Source organism: Eurosta solidaginis, unplaced genomic scaffold (assembly GCF_040869045.1).
Source record: "Eurosta solidaginis isolate ZX-2024a unplaced genomic scaffold, ASM4086904v1 ctg00001867.1, whole genome shotgun sequence".
NCBI lineage: Eukaryota > Metazoa > Arthropoda > Insecta > Diptera > Tephritidae > Eurosta > Eurosta solidaginis.
The window spans coordinates 34,419-41,210 of NW_027137307.1; positions in this window are offsets into that span (position 1 = coordinate 34,419).

Below are 6,792 nucleotides of genomic sequence, written 5' to 3' on the forward strand. Positions count from 1 at the left end.
ACCAATTTAACCTTGAGTAAATTTTTGGTTAGAAGTGCCTAATTAAAATTTCAATACCCTTAATGATGAAAAATACAAAATATTTATACAGATTTTTAAAGCAAAAAAAAACTCTTATTTCTAGATTCCAGGAATTTGAACAATAAAAACACTTCCGCATTTGAACTAAAGCAATGTATAGAACGGAAAGTTTTTTTTCATTCAATCCGTTTAATCTTGAGTAAATTTTTGTTTAGAAGTGCCTAATTAAAATTTCAATGCCCTTAATGATGAAAAATACAAAATATTTATACAGCTTTTTAAAGCAAAAAAGTTTACTCCTAGATTCCAGGAATTTGTGCAATAAAAACACCGCCGCATTTGAATTAAAGCAATGTATAGAACGGAAAGTTTTTTTTTTCACTCAACCAATTTAACCTTGAGTAAATTTTTGGTTAGAAGTGCCTAATTAAAATTTCAATACCCTTAATGATGAAAAATAAAAAATATTTATACAGATTTTTAAAGCAAAAACATTTATTTATAGATTCCAGGAATTTGAACTATAAAAACACTTCCGCATTTGAACTTAAGCAATGTATAGAATGGAAAGTTTTTTTTTCACTCAATCCATTTAACCTTGAGTAAATTTTTGGTTACAATTGCCTAACTAAAATTTCAATACCCTTAATGATGAAAAATACAAAATATTTATACAGATTTTTAAAGCAAAAACACTTATTTCTAGATTCCAGGAATTTGAACAATAAAAACACTTCCGCATTTGAACTAAAGCAATGTATAGAACGGAAAGTTTTTTTTCATTCAATCCGTTTAATCTTGAGTAAATTTTTGTTTAGAAGTGCCTAATTAAAATTTCAATGCCCTTAATGATGAAAAATACAAAATATTTATACAGCTTTTTAAAGCAAAAAAGTTTACTCCTAGATTCCAGGAATTTGTGCAATAAAAACTCCGCCGCATTTGAATTAAAGCAATGTATAGAACGGAAAGTTTTTTTTTTCACTCAACCAATTTAACCTTGAGTAAATTTTTGGTTAGAAGTGCCTAATTAAAATTTCAATACCCTTAATGATGAAAAATAAAAAATATTTATACAGATTTTTAAAGCAAAAACATTTATTTATAGATTCCAGGAATTTGAACAATTAAAACACTTCCGCATTTGAACTAAAGCAATGTAAAGAACGGAAAGTTTTTTTTTCACTCAACCAATTTAACCTTCAGTAAATTTTTGGTTAGAAGTGCCTAATTAAAATTTCAATGCCCTTAATGATGAAAAATACAAAATATTTATACAGCTTTTTAAAGCAAAAACGTTTACTCCTAGATTCCAGGAATTTGTGCAATAAAAACACCGCCGCATTTGAATTAAAGCAATGTATAGAACGGAAAGTTTTTATTTTTTTCACGCAACCCATTTAACCTTGAGTAAATTTTTGGTAAGAAGTGGCTAATTAAAATTTCAGTGCCTTTCATGATGAAAAATACAAAATATTTATACAGCTTTTTAAAGCAAAAACGTTTACTCCTAGATTCCAGGAATTTGTGCAATAAAAACACCGCCGCATTTGAATTAAAGCAATGTATAGAACGGAAAGTTTTGATTTTTTTCACTCAACCCATTTAACCTTGAGTAAATTTTTGGTAAGCAGTTCCTAATTAAAATTTCAATGCCTTTAATGATAAAAAATACAAAATATTTATACAGCTTTTTAAAGCAAAAACATTTACTCCTAGATTCCAGGAATTTGTGCAATAAAAACACCGCCGCATTTGAAATAAAGCAATGTATAGAACGGAAAGTTTTTATTTTTTTTACTCAACCCATTTAACTTTGAGTAAATTTTTGGTAAGCATTTCCTAATTAAAATTTTAATGCCTTTAATGATAAAAAAATACAAAATATATATACAGCTTTTTAAAGCAAAAACGTTTGCTCCTAGATTCCACGAATTTGTGCAATAACAGCACCGCCGCATTTGAATTAAAGCAATGTATAGAACGGAAAGTTTTTATTTTTTTCACTCAACCCATTTAACCTTGAGTAAATTTTTGGTTAGATATTTCTAATTAAAACTTCAATGCCCTTCATGATGAAAAATACAAAATATTTATACAGCTTTTTAAAGCAAAAACGTTTACTCCTAGATTCCAGGAATTTGTGCAATAAAACACCGCCGCATTTGAATTAAAGCAATGTATAGAACGGAAAGTTTTTATTTTTTTCACTCAACCCATTTAACCTTGAGTAAATTTTTGGTTAGAAATTTCTAATTAAAACTTCAATGCCCTTCATGATGAAAAATACAAAATATTTATACAGCTTTTTAAAGCAAAAACGTTTACTCCTAGATTCCAGGAATTTGTGCAATAAAAACACCGCCGCATTTGAAATAAAGCAATGTATAGAACGGAAAGTTTTTATTTTTTTCACGCAACCCATTTAACCTTGAGTAAATTTTTGGTAAGAAGTGGCTAATTAAAATTTCAGTGCCTTTCATGATGAAAAATACAAAATATTTATACAGCTTTTTAAAGCAAAAACGTTTACTCCTAGATTCCAGGAATTTGTGCAATAAAAACACCGCCGCATTTGAAATAAAGCAATGTATAAAACGGAAAGTTTTTATTTTTTTCACGCAACCCATTTAACCTTGAGTAAATATTTGGTAAGAAGTGGCTAATTAAAATTTCAGTGCCTTTCATGATGAAAAATACAAAATATTTATACAGCTGTTTAAAGCAAAAACGTTTACTCCTAGATTCCGCTGCATTTGAATTAAAGCAATGTATAGAACGAAAAGTTTTTTTATTTTTTCACTCAACCCATTTAACCTTGAGTAGATTTTTGGTTAGAAGTGCCTAATTAAAATTCCAATGCCCTTCATGATGAAAAATACAAAATATTTATACAGCTTCTTAAAGCAAAAACGCTTAATCCTAGATTCCAGGAATTTGTGCAATAAAAACACTGCCGCATTTGATTTAAAGCAATGTATAGAACGAAAAGTTTTTTTTCACGCAACCCATTTAACCTTGAGTAAATTTTTGGTAAGAAGTGGCTAATTAAAATTCCAACGCCCTTCATGATGAAAAATACAAAATATTTATACAGCTTCTTAAAGCAAAAACGCTTAATCCTAGATTCCACGAATTTGTGCAATAACAACACCGCCGCATTTGAATTAAAGCAATGTATAGAACGGAAAGTTTTTATTTTTTTCACTCAACCCATTTAACCTTGAGTAAATTTTTGGTTAGATATTTCTAATTAAAACTTCAATGCCCTTCATGATGAAAAATACAAAATATTTATACAGCTTTTTAAAGCAAAAACGTTTACTCCTAGATTCCAGGAATTTGTGCAATAAAAACACCGCCGCATTTGAATTAAAGCAATGTATAGAACGGAAAGTTTTCATTTTTTTCACTCAACCCATTTAACCTTGACTAAATTTTTGGTTAGTTATTTCTAATTAAAACTTCAATGCCCTTCATGATGAAAAATACAAAATATTTATACAGCTTTTTAAAGCAAAAACATTTACTCCTAGATTCCAGGAATTTGTGCAATAAAACACCGCCGCATTTGAATTAAAGCAATGTATAGAACGGAAAGTTTTTATTTTTTTCACTCAACCCATTTAACCTTGAGTAAATTTTTGGTTAGAAATTTCTAATTAAAACTTCAATGCCCTTCATGATGAAAAATACAAAATATTTATACAGCTTTTTAAAGCAAAAACGTTTACTCCTAGATTCCAGGAATTTGTGCAATAAAAACACCGCCGCATTTGAAATAAAGCAATGTATAGAACGGAAAGTTTTTATTTTTTTCACGCAACCCATTTAACCTTGAGTAAATTTTTGGTAAGAAGTGGCTAATTAAAATTTCAGTGCCTTTCATGATGAAAAATACAAAATATTTATACAGCTTTTTAAAGCAAAAACGTTTACTCCTAGATTCCAGGAATTTGTGCAATAAAAACACCGCCGCATTTGAAATAAAGCAATGTATAAAACGGAAAGTTTTTATTTTTTTCACGCAACCCATTTAACCTTGAGTAAATTTTTGGTAAGAAGTGGCTAATTAAAATTTCAGTGCCTTTCATGATGAAAAATACAAAATATTTATACAGCTTTTTAAAGCAAAAACGTTTACTCCTAGATTCCGCCGCATTTGAATTAAAGCAATGTATAGAACGAAAAGTTTTTTATTTTTTCACTCAACCCATTTAACCTTGAGTAGATTTTTGGTTAGAAGTGCCTAATTAAAATTCCAATGCCCTTCATGATGAAAAATACAAAATATTTATACAGCTTCTTAAAGCAAAAACGCTTAGTCCTAGATTCCAGGAATTTGTGCAATAAAAACACTGCCGCATTTGAATTAAAGCAATGTATAGAACGAAAAGTTTTTTTTTCACGCAACCCATTTAACCTTGATTAAATTTTTGGTAAGAAGTGGCTAATTAAAATTTCAATGCCCTTCATGATGAAAAATACAAAATATTTATACAGCTTTTTAAAGCAAAAACGCTAAATCCTAGATTCCACGAATTTGTGCAATAACAACACCGCCGCATTTGAATTAAAGCAATGTATAGAACGGAAAGTTTTTATTTTTTTCACTCAACCCATTTAACCTTGAGTAAATTTTTGGTTAGAAATTTCTAATTAAAACTTCAATGCCCTTCATGATGAAAAATACAAAATATTTATACAGCTTTTTAAAGCAAAAACGTTTACTCCTAGATTCCGCCGCATTTGAATTAAAGCAATGTATAGAACGAAATTTTTTTTATTTTTTCACTCAACCCATTTAACCTTGAGTAGATTTTTGGTTAGAAGTGCCTAATTAAAATTCCATGCCCTTCATGATGAAAAATACAAAATATTTATACAGCTTCTTAAAGCAAAAACGCTTAGTCCTAGATTCCAGGAATTTGTGCAATAAAAACACTGCCGCATTTGAATTAAAGCAATGTATAGAACGAAAAGTTTTTTTTTCACGCAACCCATTTAACCTTGAGTAAATTTTTGGTAAGAAGTGGCTAATTAAAATTTCAATGCCCTTCATGATGAAAAATACAAAATATTAATACAGCTTTTTAAAGCAAAAACGCTAAATCCTAGATTCCACGAATTTGTGCAATAACAACACCGCCGCATTTGAATTAAAGCAATGTATAGAACGGAAAATTTTTATTTTTTTCACTCAACCCATTTAACCTTGAGTAAATTTTTGGTTAGATATTTCTAATTAAAACTTCAATGCCCTTCATGATGAAAAATACAAAATATTTATACAGCTTTTTAAAGCAAAAACGTTTACTCCTAGATTCCAGGAATTTGTGCAATAAAAACACCGCCGCATTTGAATTAAAGCAATGTATAGAACGGAAAGTTTTCATTTTTTTCACTCAACCCATTTAACCTTGAGTAAATTTTTGGTAAGCAGTTCCTAGTTAAAATTTCAATGCCTTTAATGATAAAAAATACAAAATATTTATACAGCTTTTTAAAGCAAAAACATTTACTCCTAGATTCCAGGAATTTGTGCAATAAAAACACCGCCGCATTTGAATTAAAGCAATGTATAGAACGGAAAGTTTTTATTTTTTTCACTCAACCCATTTAACCTTGAGTAAATTTTTGGTTAAAAGTGCCTAATTAAAATTTCAATGCCCTTCATGATGAAAAATACAAAATATTTATACACCTTTTTAAAGCAAAAACGTTTACCCTAGGTTCCAGGAATTTGTGCAATAAAAACACCGCCGAATTTGAATTAAAGCAATGTATAGAACGGAAAGTTTTTTATTTTTTCACTCAACCCATTTAACCTTGAGTAGATTTTTGATTAGAAGTGCCTAATTAAAATTCCAATGCCCTTCATGATGAAAAATACAAAATATTTATACAGCTTCTTAAAGCAAAAACGCTTAATCCTAGATTCCAGGAATTTGTGCAATAAAAACACCGCCGCATTTGAATTAAAGCAATGTATAGAACGAAAAGTTTTTTTTTCACGCAACCCATTTAACTTTGAGTAAATTTTTGGTAAGAAGTGGCTAATTAAAATTTCAATTCCCTTCATGATGAAAAATACAAAATATTTATACAGCTTTTTAAAGCAAAAACGCTTAATCCTAGATTCCAGGAATTTGTGCAATAACAACACCGCCGCATTTGAATTAAAGCAATGTATAGAACGGAAAGTTTTTTATTTTTTAACTCAACCCATTCAACCTTGAGTAGATTTTTGATTAGAAGTGGCTAATTAAAATTTCAATTCCCTTCATGATGAAAAATACAAAATATTTATACAGCTTTTTAAAGCAAAAACGTTTACCCTAGGTTCCAGGAATTTGTGCAATAAAAACACCGCCGCATTTGAATTAAAGCAATGTATAGAACGGAAAGTTTTTTATTTTTTCACGCAACCCATTTAACTTTGAGTAAATTTTTGGTAAGAAGTGGCTAATTAAAATTCCAATGCCCTTCATGATGAAAAATACAAAATATTTATACAGCTTTTTAAAGCAAAAACGTTTACTCCTAGATTCCAGGAATTTGTGCAATAAAAACACCGCCGCATTTGAATTAAAGCAATGTATAGAACGAAAAGTTTTTTTTTCACGCAACCCATTTAACCTTGAGTAAATTATTGGTAAGAAGTGGCTAATTAAAATTTCAGTTCGCTTCATGATGAAAAATACAAAATATTTATACAGCTTTTTAAAGCAAAAACACTTATTTCTAGATTCCAGGAATTTGAACAATAAA